The sequence below is a fragment of the Nyctibius grandis genome, chromosome 10 (assembly GCF_013368605.1).
Source record: "Nyctibius grandis isolate bNycGra1 chromosome 10, bNycGra1.pri, whole genome shotgun sequence".
NCBI classification, from domain to species: Eukaryota; Metazoa; Chordata; class Aves; order Nyctibiiformes; family Nyctibiidae; genus Nyctibius; species Nyctibius grandis.
Genome location: NC_090667.1, coordinates 34,036,242 through 34,053,062, shown reverse-complemented (window position 1 = coordinate 34,053,062; position 16,821 = coordinate 34,036,242). Strand labels below are relative to the sequence as shown.

Genomic DNA, 16,821 nt, shown 5'->3' with positions numbered 1-16,821 from the left:
CTGCAGCGGGCCGAAGCTCAGCCCGCTGAGGAACACCTCCGCCCCGATGATGTTGTTTATGTCTGGGTTCTGCTAGAGCAAAGGTGAATTTCTAGAGGGTTTTTTTATTCGCATCCTTGAAGGAATAATGAGTACATAAATCTGCAGAGGGGAACAGCAATCCGTACAGCCTAACGTAAGTGAGAGAGTGTCTTATGCAACGGTCAGTAATAAGAGCCTACAGAAAACCAGCATTTTCAGTGCCTTGAGATAAACACTCTGCATCTCTGTGCGACTTACTTGCACAATATCCAGGGCAAACACAAGGATTCGCCGCCCCAGACTCACTGTGCAGAGCTGCAAGCTGTCCAAGAGAAAGCCAGAGCCCTTATGGCAGATCTGGGTTTTATCTGGTCCTTTTTCGACCGCTGCTTCCTCCCACCAAGATGCAATCTGTATGGCCGCTCTGCCCTTTGTCTTCCCAATACCTTTGATTTGGTTTAGAGTAAATCATTTATGGTAGATTTAATTTCTTGGAGCTGATAATGAGTGTAGCTAGATATGGATCCTTTCATTTAAAAGTCTGCTGTGCAATTTAATCAGCCTTCTCAGCCTCATCACTAGCTTGAAAGTAACGTGGGATGGTTGTAATGGCAAATAAAGAACAAAAAAAAACCAGACAAAAATTAGATTAATGATTTTATCAGAAATACTGAGCTGCTCTCTATAATCAAGCGTTACTGTAATGCGCTCTCTCAACACACTTGTACTTCTCTGGGGAGGATTACGTCTCTGTAAGCAACCTCGGGGTTTGGCCAGTGCTCAATACTTACACCCCCTCCCTCCCCTGACCAGGCCGGTTTCCATCCCACAGCACAGGGGCTCCCTACCCGTACGCAGGAATTCGGGAACAAAACACCACTATTTGCATGGATTTCCCCATTCCGAAGCTTCTTAAGAAACATTTTTATGAATGATGTGACCTGACAGTCAGGGCTACTCCAACGATCGCAGGACTCGTCCTCCCTGCCACCTCGCATCTGCCTCCGTTAACATATTTCCACATTTGACCAAGTTCCATTTGCCAATGTATTTCCTTGGTTTATCTTCACAGAAAACATGAGTCCTTGAAGGTTTGCATAAAAATTATTGAAAGAATGCATCAATGCAAAGGAGAATAGTATAATAATATTTTATTTAAATAATATGGAAATGAATACTGTATAGTATCTTAACTGATGACCTAACAGCTTCCCTTTAAACCTATTTGATTTGGGGCTGGAAGCTCAGAAAACAAACTGACAGAATCAAATGGCTTCTCTCCCTGAAAGTATGTCATTTTTATAGAAGAGTTAATATTTCCAGAAAATCATCAGCTGCCAAAGCAATGAGACATTTACACTTAATAAGGATGTTTAAAGTCTCGCAAAGAAAACTTTCACCACTCCACTGTAATAGGATTAGAAATCTCTCGAACGGCTTCAAGTGCTGGAATTTTGCCCTGAACAAAAAAGATATAACCCCAGACCACGTGGGAGAGAAACTGGGCTGGATTTCCACAGTGAAGTTTCTCAGGTGTGTGAGAGCCATTTAAAACATACCTTACAGTAAGTGAGCAGGACGGGGCACCCTGTCTCTAACACGGCTATACCAGTACCCATCCACACCCCAGAGGAAGGGAGGCATCGGGAAGTCATGAATGAGGTCCTACATACACGTATATACATGCATAAAAGTATATGCATAGAAAGAAGGATCACTTTGATTTAAATGGTATCAGTTCTTTCCTCCTTACACTTGATTAAAAAAAAATACACGCGTGACTGGAAGGGAAGAAATTGCTCTGTCTTTCACATGGGAATGTTCCTATCAAAAATAGCAGGAGCTTTCTAACAGAGATCTGAGTTCAGACATTGGTTTTTGTCTGCCATAATTCCTCGCAATCATGCAAATAAAATCACTATTCCTGAATGTCACTAATGAGGCCTTAAGAATTGTTATGCATAATCTCAGCAGCCTTATTTATTTGAATCTATTCTGAGAATCATTTGGTCTTCCTTAATGGTAGTCAGCATGTAAGTATAAGAATATATGTTTCTGTTGACTGAAGAAGAGCTAACGCTACGATGGAATGAATTATGCTCACAGCAAACAATCCAAATTAAAATGATCATGAGATCAATGACTGTGCTGCAGGTTTAGTCCAAGCAGGAATAAGAAGAGAAAACCACGGAGTGGCAAACGCCTGTTAATGATGCTCTGGAAACGATGCAGAAGAGGGGCCATTATCCCTGGTGTCAGCATTGCTCCTCGCTCAGCCCCCTCCAGGTAAATTGGAAGGCCATCATTAAATAACCTGACTCACTGACTGAATCAATCCGTGCAGTTGCTTCATTTCCAATTTGCTTTAGCTTCAAGCTCTCTTTCTCTGTTAAGGATCTGGCCCCAGCGCTCCTCTGATGAGGGGAAGCCCCGAATCACACCCACCTTTCTTCCTCAAGCATCTCTGTATTATCCCTGGTTTTGGCTAGAAGGATCCTTTCTGACGACGCTTCCTCTCTTCCTAAAACCCTCTTTAAACTGCGTTAAGAAACAGTGCTTGGCAAGAGCGATGGGAGGTAACACCATGCACTGCTCTGCGTAAAATCCAGCCAGACTCAGGGCTTTGCACGTCGCCGCCTACCACCTCCCCCTCCATCCCCCTGACTAATGTACCTCCTACCTTTAATAAAGTTCAAAGGTTATTCACGGAACTGAAAGACGTTTTTCCCAAGTCTGATATATGCTTTGACAACTGCAGACTTCCTCACGTGCTAGGGTGCCAGTGATCACATCTATGAGCACTTACTGCCAATTACCCTTCATGCTTTTCCTCTAATTAATTTAGCCTGGCAACCCTTCCGATTCCAGCCACAGTGCCCAACACTTTACAGTAAGTCATATTGATGTAATGACAGTGCTGGTCTTTGTTCTAAAACCATTTCCCCAACTCCATATGTTGGATCACGAAAAGCAGAGGTTGAGAAGGTAACTCATTTTTCTCACTTAGGCAGACTCAGCTACCCAGCAAATGTTCTCCCAGGCTGCTCTAATTACGGCTCTCAGTTAAAATAGTGTGACTCTTTGTCTGATCACGTCATTGTCATATACTTTGCCTTTGAATATTTAAGATTTTGCACTTCTCTGATCCTGTCTCCAGATCTTTGGTTTCCTCTATATGACTTTATTTGCATATTTGGAGCTGTCAACCAGACTTTTGCTACATTAATTCCCTCATAATGCTCTTCCCTGTAATTCAGCACACAACACCACTCTGTACCACAGTAAAGCCTACAGATGAAGCATACCTGTTAACCTTGAAGAAGCTGGTAACCATCTGTGTTTCAGTAATAAAGAGAACCAGGCACAAGTGTGAATTACTTCCTTTTTCCATCTACTCCACACCACTCGTTCTACAGACAAGGCCAAGGTACTCATTACTTTGTGAACCCCAGCTGTCCTCTCTGTCCCACACAAGCAGCACATTTAGGGTCTCCTGCAGGAACACCAAGCCACACGTAATACATATTACATTGCAGAGATGCTCCTGAAGTACAGGATAACGTAATTCATTTCAGAAGACATCCTTACTTCTGGAGAAGAGGGAGGGAAGCTTTAAATCTACGTAATTGTATGCTTTCTACTTGCAATTGAAAGCTAAATTGGAGGCAAAACCCTTAAAGAGACTCTGAAGACCACGGCCAATATCACTAAGCCAGCGCCAGACCTACTGGAGCAGTAGAAACGGAGACCACTGATTTACACCCGCTGGTGTGGGTCCCACGTCCACGTCGGGGTCCCCCGCAGCCCCCCTGCCCTCGGCTGTTCGGTCAGCACCGTGCAGCCGACAGCCCGGGGATGCAGTCCTCTGCGCGCTGCCCACGGCGGGACCAAGACCTCAGCTAGGAAAGGATTTTCTTATATGGATTTGCCATCGCAAGCAACATTATATACCTATAGATTGGCTGGTTAAAAAAGAGAGAAAGAGAGAGCTCCTCTTGGATGGAGATCAATTCCTGACACAACTGCTTAGATGAGCAAAGGAGGCATCTGCAAATAGGTTTTCAATACCAGACACGTTCAACTGTTTTTGATATAGGATGGGACAGGAAAAATCCTATATTCAAACCCAGCTGCTAATACACCTGTGCACATTCATGTACTAAAGAGAAAAGCAGCTTAAGTACTAATGACATCCAAATTACATCTTTCCTGTCTTTACTGTTTATGATTCTTGGCTCCTGTTTAAGAAAAAGATGTCATTAGAGCCTAATCAATAGCATTCTGCTTTAAGAAAGGCTTTCTGAAGCTGACAAAACTGCATGGGTTTTGCTTTGAAACCTGCTTGAATTTAAAAAATGACAAAAAGAACGTGTTTTGTCTTTCATGCTAGGCAGGTTGTTGAAATTTCTCAGGAAAATCAAACAGCAAGTACAAAACACGATGTTATCTTGCTTTGTTTACGAGCCATGCAGGGTTGAAACCAGGGAGAAGAAATCTCCTCAGAAATCTGAGGAAATGGCTATGATGGCCTAGAAGATCTATTTGTGCTGATGTTAAATGAATGACATTTTTGGACACTGAAGTTCCTGATGCCCTTAATCTCAGAGGCAGTAACACAAAGGCAAGGGGAGGAAGAAGAGGGAAGCAGAGAAGAACATGGTGTGGCTTTAAAAACAAGTGGTGCTTTTAATGAGTTTTGAAGTTCTCAAGAAGTAGGATGGTAAATTGCTGGATTGACTGCACTGTAACACCAGCTCCTGTATTTGCTCTTGGAAAAGACTGAGAAAAAAACCCTCATCAAAGAAACCTCGAGTGAAACAGCGTTATTTGCCAGAGCCTCAAGAGGCAGAAGACACATAAAATTCTGCAAAGCACTCAAAACGTGCTAATTGTTTTTCAGTGCATCTTACAGAGCGGTGGCATCATAGGGCATCTGAGTGGGAAGATGGCCCATACTGTCTGCGAGCTTCTGCAGAGGTTTTTCAAAAGATGTTTATTCCAAGGAACACCTTGTGTACTACAGACTTTAGCTGCAATATTGTGATGCTGCTTCTCTGTCTTCCTTCCTGATGTTAATAAATGAAAGTTATTTGATTACAGCAATTGGAGGTTTGAGGTGAGCTCTGGCTGCAGTGACTATTCTGTGCTTTCCTAAGAATGAAGAACACAAGAAATGAACTGGTTCAGGGAATTACTAACAGGTAAAAACTCAAACCCAGGAATATCCAAGCTGAAATTAATCCTGGCTCAGGGTAAACAGGACACTGTTCTTATCCCTCACTTTGAGCTGGCAAAATAAGACCAATTTTGATGCACAAGTGTCCAAAGAAAACACCCCTTATCCCAACCTCTAAATAAATGCTCTTTGATAAGCCAGCTGGCTCAGACCAGAGATGAGTTATTTATCAAAGCGAACGCCGTTACCTCTGGGAGCACGACTCCTCCAGCGATTTTGCCTCTGATAAGACACAGCACCAGGTTACTGCACGACGGCGCCAGAGCTGGATTTTGCAGGGCTGTCAGTCTCCCACCTTACATGAATGCTGAGGCCACAACGTTGAGACGCGACTATTTAAGGCTGGATTGATTTCTGCACGTACAGAGCAATTGCATCTCCAATCAATTTGAATGGAAACCACAAACGCTCAGTACCTGGGGAAAAAAATCAAGACACTCAGGTTCCTTCATATCGATTCAGATGTCCAAATGTAAGCCTTCAAGTGGCGTTTGGTTTTGACATTGGAATAGTCAGATATGAAAAAAGCCCTCCTGAGGAACAATAAAAGAAAGCTCAGCAAAAGGCACATGCTGCAAAAATGAAGGCCATTTCTTAACCAGAGTCCACACGTTATCCAGCAGTGATATACCAGCAGTATAATCTTAATTAGCCAATAGAATTTTTTAGATAATCTGTCTAGACATTCTTTTGCCTGAATATAAAATTGGCTTTAAAAGAAATATATAAACAGCAATGAAAATTCAATGAAAAGCTGTCGAAACAAGCTTCCTGCTGTTTCACATCTGCACCCTGCACTCTTCTTAAAACATGACCATTTAAGTGAAATCCTTCATTCTTTAAGCAGAAAAGCTGCTGTATTTGGGATTACTGCATTGCAAGCTCACGGTCAGCTTCCCGACTTGCCGGTGTAGAACTTAACCAGAGGACACCTCTCCTAGAAAGCTCTGATCAACACAGCTCAACACGGGCCTTCGTCTTGAGGAATCAAAGTCATTAGAAATAACCATAACTGAGTATAGGCAAGTCCTGAGAGCACACTGGGCTTGGTCGGAACGGCTGAGGGAGCTGGGGGTGTTTAGCCTGGAGAGAGGAGGCTCAGAGGTGACCTTAGTGCAGTCTACAACTACCTGAAGGGAGGTTGTAGCACAGTGGGAGTCGGCCTCTTCTCCCAGGCAAATAGCGATAGGGCAAGAGGACACAGCCTCAAGCTTGGCCAGGGGAGGTTCAGGCTGGACATTAGGAAGCATTTCTTCTCAGCAAGGGTCATTAGCCATTGGAAGGGGCTGCCCAGGGAGGTGGTGGAGTCACCATCTCTGGAGGTGTTTAAGAAAAGCCTGGACATGGCACTTAGTGCCCTGGTCTAGTTGCCATGGTGGTGTCAGGGCAATGGTTGGACTCGATGATCCCAGAGGGCTCTTCCAACCTCATTGATTCTGCGGTCCCACTGCCTTTGAAATGGTCTTTTCACTGACACTGTGACACGATGCCACAATGCAGGGGTTTAGGTCGAGAAGACACCATTTTACAGCAGAGACAGAATTTCACCAGCTGAAGAAAACTACTTTTGACTGGCCCCAGACGGGCAGAGCCAGCAGAGAAGACCTCCTTGTCCTCTGGGCTGATGTGGCATCAGCCATGGTAGAGCCCTGCCGAAGCTGCAGAGCAGACGGGCAGGAGCATCAGCCCGAATGCCAGTCCTGTCTGGGGGGCTCCCAAACTGGCACAACAGGCGAGGGACCAAAGGACAGCTCTGCGGAGACTTGTGAAGAAAGAGGACAAAGTGATCTGAGGAAAAAAAGATAGGCTGGAAAAGGACAAGATATAGATATAAGATAAACCGAGAATTAATTAAAAGGTTGATGAGACATACGGATTAGTGAAATTAAGGGGAGAAACAAAATACATTCAGGGAATTAAATTACAATTTATCTTTAACCAATGCTTAAAGAGAGGATTTTCTTGATCGTAGCCTGAGATAACCACTTCCAGACTTCTTACATCTGGATAAAATCTTCCATCACAAAGCAGCTACCTGAAACACTTCTACTATTTATTTTCCACAGGAAGCCACCTTCCCTCATCCCAGAGCCGGGCCATGGGCAGGAACGTGCTGGCACCCAGAGAACCGGCTCACCGAGCCCCATCACCGTGAGGACATGGCACTCGCTCTCCAAAGCAGCGCCAGGATGCACCGACACACCAGAGCTCAAGCACAGACACGGGGAGCGGTTGATCAGAGCGGCTCCCTGCCTCAGGCAGGTGAGCAGAGCAGCACGAAGCTGCTCTTCATGGGCTCTTCTACATCCTACACCAGGCTGCGTTTGCCCAGAGGCAGGCAGCAAGCTGGGGAGAGGAGCCGGAGCCCCGCGGGACCCACGCTGCAGCCCCGGGTCCTGCGAGCGATACGTGTTTCTCAGGCTGCAAAGACAACGCGTGTCTAACCTCAGCAGAACTCTCTGTCATACCTGGGCTCTCCCAAACACACAGCAACCCAGGGAAGTGTTGCTGTTTATTATGGGTGAGGAGAGAGCGTCGGTGCGTATTGCAGCATCCAGCGTCAGCACAAAACCCAGCTTGAATTTCAAATGAACATCTGCATGTTTGAGTTCCCTTTCTATTACCCACAGTTTAATCTGTTTCATCTCCGCTTTTACACAATGAAATACATGTTAAATCTTCCTTTGATAATAAACTAATTGAATAATTTGCCTTTTTATCAACTTTGTGCTATTAACAGGCCAGAAGCGATGTGAGCAGGGCACACTGAAAGCACCGGCGACGTGCTGCTGGCACGTCAGGTTACGCGTGCTGATGTGACCACCCGCAGCACCGCGTGATACAGGACCAGCGAGGCACCTGCCTGGGAAGAGGGAGGGGTATCGTCAGCACGAGGCTTTTGGTTAAATAACGAACATCAGCAAAGTGTTGAAATAATACAATAATCTCCACTATGCGAGCAAGCGAGATGGCCTCCTGCTTCCTTATAGACTGAAAAACACATGAATCTTGAAACACCAAAGGGAAAGGAAAGGGAGCAGCCTGCAACATAAACTGTGCGTATATATCTTCCCAACGTCCTGGCTATATGTCTAAATCACTTAAAATTCACATTTTCAGCTCAGATATCTTGTTGAATATACTAGAGCGAACAGTGTGGGTATTTCAAACACTGCCTTGATAAATAACTTCCCTAAGAACGCGTAAGAAAAGAGCACAAACTCCATTGATCATCGTTTACTACCTGCTACGATTTTGCAAATCGGGGTACGTACACCCAGTTAGAGTGACTTTCTCCTCTCATTGATCTTTTTTTCTACCCAAGGAAGCTGGGCTGTGGATGGCTTAAACAGCTTCAGAGACAGACCAGGGCGTATTTTTGGCGTGCCCGGAAGATCGCTAGCAATGCATGAAAGCCATCTTCCCCGGGTGTGAAGGGTTCAGGACGTTTGTCATCCTCTGTTGTCTGAGGAAGGATAAGGAATGAAGAAGGCAGGGGAGGGCGCATGATGGAAGAGGCATCTTAGAATTATTTATGTGCCGTTACTCCCCCACGGCTCTGGAAGCTGTTCTTTGCATAAGCACAAAGTGAAAAGGGACCGTGAAGTATGGAAGGTACAAGACAAGGCAATATTTTGTATTTCCACCTGGGATGCAGGATCTCAGTGACAGAAACTGGAATAACTTACTGCATCCGATTATATATTACCCTTCAGATGCAGAAATGCATTTAGAGCCGGTCCCAAATGATGTTCCAACAAATCCATCCTACTTTGCAAAACAGACATATCCCATGCGAAGATCTCAGTGTAATCACAGTATTTCTATTTCCCACGGGGAAAGTCAAAATGACAGCAGGGGCTTCCTCTGCAGAAGGTTCTTATGAAATTCACTTTATTCCTTCAGGAAAACTGCCAAGACGCCTCGCACCATACGCAGGAACAGGCACTGTAGGCGGAGGCGAAATGGGAGCCAGGATTCCCAGGCTCCACCTTCTCCCCCCGGGTAGGCTGGGAAGCAGGAGAAAAAGCGTAGTGAGGAGCAAAGGCACTCAGATGCAATTGTCTAGGAAGCCTGGTTTCATTGACCTCCAGCAGAAAAAAATGGACGTTGGAAGGAATTTCTGTTTTATCTTCCAGAAGTTTAAAGTTTTCACAAACTCAATTCTGTTTCTGAAATCATAATTTTTTTTTTTTTTGGTGAAACAAACGTCATATTCTAGCCCTCTCTCTACAGCAAGTCTTCCTTATCCATAGATTTTTTTTCCCTGACGTGGCTTAATCTTTCCGACTCCAGCCGCTTCTATGAACTTCCATTTTATGGCTTTTCATCTCTCCTCCTCCTAATCTTCACACCTGTCTTGCTGTTTCCACGGACTTGTTCCTTCCTTTTACTGTTTGGTGAATCTGAACTCCCTCCTTTCCCCCTACTCCTCCCCAAAACAACATCAGCTTTTGCACTTCACTAGGACCTTCTCCTCAAGCTTTCTAATGCACACTGACATACTTTTTGTTCCTTCCTCTAATATTTCCACCACTATTTTTTAGCAAATTTCTGTTCTTCCCAGCAGAAGATGGATGCAGAACAAAGACGAATGCTTTGCTTCTCCGATTCTGCTCCACACCAAGAGGAACGTATTACCCTTGAGATACAGAAAACCTTCCACAGAACAAATAAAAACACTGCATTGGGATGAATAACTTCCTGAATCTGCATCAAACCAACTTCTTCACTCACAGAATCACAGAATCAACCAGGTTGGAAGAGCCCTCTGGGATCATCGAGTCCAACCATTGCCCTGACACCACGTCAACTAGACCAGGGCACTAAGTGCCATGTCCAGGCTTTTCTTAAACATGCACACTGCAAACTGTGGGAGCATTCCCAGGGTGTCCAACTTTCCTGGTAAAAATAAAGGCTCAGCAATACATTTCTCTGCTTTGAAATAATGGGGCTCTGCTTTGGGCTTAACCAATCACTTGTTTTCAGCTGATCCACATGATGCATTTCCCATAACCATAAAGCAATGTTTTATTAAATTTGGGGTAACACTTTTAAAGGGTGATGGCAGTTATTTGTTTAGTAACAAGAATTGCCTATTTCATTTTTATTCTGTCCTTGAAATGCAATCTCCAAAGGTTCAATAAATGCCATAAAAAGGCAGATACTTATCATTAAAGTGACTTATGCTCTAGCTGTGACAGCAGCCCGTTACAGCTGTCCAATAATACTTCACCAAGGAACCAGCTGTGTGAGATCACTCAGGAGGACAGTGCAAGCTTCTGCGTGTGCCAGCGTGGAGCTGGGCTCAGATTCCACATAAGGAGACACGAAGGTAGTCATCACGTCATATCTTTACCTCTTTCCTTCTCCCTGAACTCTATTATACTATAGATATAGCATATTATACTCAGAAGTATACTATGAAGCTCTAAATGCAGTCCAAAACACCCTGGAGAATAAGTCCAGTGCATCTTCTACTAGATCAGTTACAATTAAAACAAAATCCTATTAAAGCTGACAGACTGCAGCACACAACACAAGCTGGTACAACTTCAGAAAGCAATTTTCCTTGACTTTTTTCTGAGATGACAAAACATTTGTTATTTGGCAAAACACAGGAAGGAAAATAATAGATTTCCTAACATTGTTATTTAACATAACACCACCAAACACCAAAAGGGACAGGTGCATAGATATTTGAGAAAATAGAAAGAAAAATGGAAACCACTTAAAGTGCTCAGATATAAATGAATTTAGGAATTCAGGAAGCCCTGAACCCTCAAACTCCACAAAAGCACGGGGCTCTGTGACCCTCCTGAGAGCTGCTGGTCCCTGAAGCGATGGCACCTGGATACACGCGAAACACCACTGGGACAATGTCTGCTTTTCTTAGGATGGTTTTTGGGCTGCACTTCAAAAACATATTTATAGACGAATTTGTCAACACGTGAGCTCTAGTGTTTGCTCTGAAACGTTACAGAGGGTTGCTGCCCCTTGGGTTACTGTCTCACCGGTGTCAGCAGGACTGAGATTTCAGCCCCAGGGTTCTGACAGAACGGCTGGGTGACATCACTAAATTTTTGCACCTTCCTTTCCCAGTTTTGGGTGACTGCTCCTTGTAATGAGTATTCTAAACCCATTCAGTAGGGCTTTAATGGATCAAGAGAGAAAAAAAAAAGAGATGTTTCATTAACATCAGAATGTAAGACAAAAAAAAAAATCAGGATTTTCTACTTGGCGCTAGGAATCAGTACTTTATTTGAGATATACAGACAGAATAGTCTCCTCTCCCTTCTTAAAACACTGTTGTACAACTCCCTCGTAGCAATGATTGAACTTTCATGTTATCCAGCACTAATTTGTGCTAATGGAATTCCCAATAGACAGCATAAAAATTAAGTTCTGTTACAAAAATGCAGATTCAGGATCATTGCAGGCAGCTGAACAGACCTACACGAGCCTACAAAAAACGCTGCGTGAATCACTGAGGGATGATATAGCAGCTCTTGGCTTTTAACAGGCAGCTCCCAGAGAAGGTAAGCACTGAATTAGAGCAGCAAACCATGATATACGACACTGAAGATTTCACAGAAAGTACCATGAGATGACTCAGATCACCAAAAACCCAAATCAAAAGATTCAGATCTTTCTAAAAACACAAGTCAGGGTAGAAAACAAACATCAAGGCTTTAGGAAAAGCTCTCATATTTTCACATTTAGGTGGCTAAAGAGGTTTAAAACAGTCTTTGCTACCAATAACAAACCATAGAAAATATTTTCTGGAGGAGGTAATTAATCATATGTAGCTAATTTGTAAATACACCAACTCATTAGGAGACTATACCAGTTAATGCACAGATTATAACAGCAGGCAAAAGAAGTCGTTCATCTGATTTAGGTGGAGTGACAATTAGACGTAAGGGCAATGTGTCTCATATAGATATGTATATGTGTGTATATATATGGGTTTTACTAGCAAATATAAAGCTGGGAAAAACAAGATAAAGAGGAAATTCAAGTTTAAATGGGGGCATAGAAAAGAAACACTTCAGTATCACTGCTGGAAAAAACTCGTACTTATGAGGGTAAGGAGAAGGTTCAGAATTTCAGGGGTCTCTTCTTTGCCCCGACAGTGAATGTTTTTTGATGTTTCTTCTGTCTCTGAGGAAATCCAGCCCCTGCAGCAGGCACATCTAGGCTGTCCCTGCTGCATGCAGATATTCTCAACCTCATGTAACAGAGGCTTGCGCAGCACTCGAGGATCACGGAGACAGAAGAACTAAAGAAATGAATATTTCAAAAAAGTCTTCAGCAAAAAAAGGGGAAAAGAAGATAAAGAGACTGTTGCAAGTGTTGTGCTCCCTATGTTAAAGTGGATTTTCTGCTTTTTTGTTCTGTCAAGGTGATGATAGCTTTGTAACAAATATGACACCGCAGCTAAAAGTCTTCAGAAGAAACTGCAGTATATATAATCATATCAGCACACTGGTACAAGAGCTTTAATCCTTTTTTTTTCATGTCTTTAGTACACAGAGAAAGAAGACATGCTTTTCCAGAATTCTGCTTCTCCAGTCCTTCCAAATGGTTGAGAACATCATCTAGACTAATTAATTCTTAGTTTGTAGATGAAGATACTCTCACGCTGCTCTGTACAACACAACAGGCCTAGTTTGTGCAAACAAGCAGAACGGTGCTCACAATCAGCCTTGCTGCGTGGAAATACTTATTTCTGAGATGGAGCTGGACAAGGGAGCTATGGAAAGGCAGGAGAGAGGTAACAGCAGCAGACGTGGGGGCTGGTGGGGCCGGGCAGCCCCCTCCTGACACCATTTGGGCTGCAGCCCGTGGAGTGAGCACCAAAGTCTCCACAAGCAAAGCAGCCAGCGTACTCATCTGTGAAAATGGGTGATTTTTGGAGAGAAAAAGATGAATAAATGCATACTAGATCTTTCATTTATCTGTTAGGAGGCATTCAAGTGGTCTTTTGCTAACGACTTCCATATATATATTTCTAACAGATAGCAATTAACCTTCTGGTACAGATTAATCTTTAAAAAAAAAAATCAAAGATGAATTAATCTTTGAAATTCAAGTATTCTGTAGTTTCATTAATAATCTGAAATTGTCCTTTAGATTTTCCATAATTAGACCATTCCTCTAATTTATTAATCCCACAGACTGCAGAGCATGTTTCAAATCTTCATCTCCTGCCACAATGACATATTCAAACTCGCTTGAAGTACTCATAATAAAAGTCACTTTGTGAAGAATTATGAACTCAAAGGATCAAGCCGAGTCTTTACAGACTAAAGCATATTTGAAAACTAAGCAAGGAGAGCACTTTCTACTCATCCTTACAATTCCTAAGATCTTGGCTGAATCAGAAACAAGTTTGGATAAAACACTGAATTTAGGATAATTAGCTGCTACAGATTTGAGGCCAAAGACAATAAACGTGCTGGTACCTATGGACTAAATCTTCTTTTCTGCCAAAAGACACTGATTATGAGATACAAGGCAATTGTCAGAGAGCTAATAATGACTGCTGATTGCTGGTGTGCCTCAAACTTTGACTAATTACCTGCACTCCAGGGTTGTTCCTGCTCCTGGCAGATGCGCCTGGTCCTAAGGGACCACACAGGGGAGAACCCACACAGGGACCGTGCTCTGACCTCTCCCAGCTCTTTTCTGCTGCTCGTTAAAAGGGGGTCACGGGGGGCAGGACTCACGCCAGCTCTGAAATCCCTACAGCCAGGAAAGCTCTCAAACAGTGAACTGCAGCCAGTGCCACAGCGTCTTGTCATGGCCCAGGCAGCATGAAGGAGCCAGGACTGAAAAAACCTGGAGCTATACGTGCACCTATTGCATTGCCCCATTTGCCCCAGGCTGCAGAGCTTATTGTGCCACGACTTTGTTTACTTGTGTGCTGGGCTCCCGGGTTTGAGCGCAGGGGAGTAGCAGGCCTGCCTGCACACAGCCGTGGTGTTGCTGCAAAGTCTTGCTGCAGCCTTGCTGGGTTCTGATGTCTGCTCTGAGGTGGCCGCTGTGACAATCAATCCACACAGCATCCAGCGCTGAACGGGACCAAAGCCGAAACACAGAAACTAAATGGCCAATGCTTTAAGCATAGCACAACTCCTCCTGAAAAACATCACGTGCTTTAGCTAACTGAAAAATGAGGCAAACCGTGCCTTACCGCTTGAACCCCTCTCCTCATCCTCCCCACACCCCTGCAGGTGTGCTGAGCACACCCTCCAAGTTGGGAAGAGCAGGTAATCCACAGCCTCCCTCATTTCCAGGAGAATCAAATCTTTTAACTAAGGAAAAAACTTCCTCCCGCTGCTGTTGCATTGCTGTTGCTTCTGGCATGAGTTTCTAATTAGCGTGAGTTTTGATTGGCACCCCAAGCACCACGTTAAACTACTCGAACCGTAGCAGTGGGATCATCACGAGTGTGCTCGCCCATCCCACCCTCCCGGTCCCCGCAGCGTTCACTGTGCCTGACTGCTTTTGTGAAGATACTGCAGAATTACACACCACAGTCAGGCCACATACATTTGGACCCATTTAAATATATTTAATACTCAAAGTGCACTGATCTTGGTAGTACTTCCCTATCGTGTGAAACCTCCTGTCCCTTCTGTTCCTCATCAGAGAGGACTGTTCACTTCATAGACTCAGACACACGTCTCCTGACCACTCAAATGTTTTTAAGTAGATCAAGGAGCTTGTAACTACACCACAGCCATGAGTCAGTAAAATTATTGCTGCTTACTGCTTCTTCAGGGGGCTCTTTCCAAACCCTGATATTACAGCAATCACCTGACAGCCTGGTCAATAATTTCTTTTGCATAAGATGTCCCCAAGCAGACACAGCCGCATGAGACACCAGGAAAGCAACCCCAAAAGTGCTGCACCCTCCAGGGCACGTCCCCAGAGCACAGGCAGGTCCCACGGCAACAAGACCCCCCAGAACAGCACCTGAGAGATGGTCACAGCCGATCCCCGAAGCTGATGGACAAGGTGCCATCTCCCCGTGGGGGATCAAGGTCAGGACCCCTCTCCAGGGCTGCCTGAGAGCATGGCCGGTGCTCCAGTAAATATCTAGACAACAGGACTGTCTTACACTTCCCAGGGTTATAAAAAGCCAGGGAACTTGTTGACAGGTATCAAATCCCTTCAGAACTTCACCTAAGCTTTATCTGTGTAACACACAAAAAATTCAGCCCAGCCCTAAGAAGAAAAAGCAGCTGTAGTGGGTCGGGGGCAGCACCAGGGACTGGGTTATCCCAGTTCCCAGCCAAGGCAGGCTGTGTATATGACAGAAAGTTTATGCACTACCCCTGTTAGTGTCTTAACCTTGTAGGTGTGACCTATATCACCCTGCATGCAAAGCTGTTTCAAGCAGGGCATTCTTTTGGGTTTATGCTTTATTTTTTAACAAAGGACATTGAATTACGTGTTGACTACATGAACAGCTCCTATCATTCATTTAATTCTACAGAATGTCATAAAATGATACAGTATTATTCAACTAGAGTTTGTCCTTGACATAGAGAACACATTTCTAGTATGATTTTGCAACAGTGGATATTTGCAAATAAAGTAAATTTTAAATTATAATGAACACTGGCATTTGTCATTTCCTGCAGTTTTAAATCCAAAGCCTTTTTCTTTAATACCACATAAATATGCATTCGAATGAACAGACAAATTTATGCAAGTATAGGTTCCTTCTGTGAGAGCAAAATAATGAAATAATTCCGGATTCCCCTCTCTAAAGCCCACGTTTTGTACCAGAAGAGGAAAGCAAGCTGTAAAGGCAGAGATTTCTGTCAACAAAATTATGATGGCTCGACTCGATACCATAAGCCTGACCCAGCGCAAGACACGGCATCTCCCTGTCCTCTTGGAACATCTCTCACTGATAGTGACATTGTCCACCACAGTCTGGCCTTCTTAGGACACCATTAAACGAAACCAGCAACATGAAAAACATGATGCATCACACCAAAGGTCTGACGTGCCTCACGCCATACCGCTGAGTTTGTTGCCTCTGTATCCCAGGCCGGTAAACTCTGAGCCTTCAAGTAAAAGATTATGAATTTTCTCAACTGAATCGGTCAAGAGAAATGCTAAAGAAAAGCAATACAAATGAGGCAGTGATCTGAAAGGTGAACAGCAATAGTACGACACAAGTCAATGTCTGGTAACAAGCAGTCTTCACAGAATTTCTAGCTGTGGAGAGATAAAAGCTCAGCATTTTAAAACCTGTCTGCTACCCATGTCAACATCATATAATGCCGTCCAGTGGAACAGTAGGAGCTTGATAAGACTCAGGGTTTTCTATTTTCTCCAGAAATGATTGAAAACCACTAAGGTTTCAAACTCTCTGAAGTTCCATAAGCAATTTAGGAATGAGAGTATCTAGGAGCCATTACAGAGGCATTGCAAAGAACGGGAGCAACTTTAGAATCAAACATATGTCCTAGAAAAATAATGTAACATTTGGTACAAAATAACATTCATTACTTCTATAGCGTTTGCTGGAGGGAGGATGG

At 43.8% G+C, this 16,821-nt stretch overlaps 1 protein-coding gene across 1 annotated transcript in view; it reads right to left on the bottom strand.

Moving 5' to 3' along the window:
* GRM7 (glutamate metabotropic receptor 7) overlaps positions 1-16,821 on the bottom strand; it is a 229,659-nt gene that overhangs the window by 125,394 nt on the left and 87,444 nt on the right. The window lies entirely within an intron of this gene.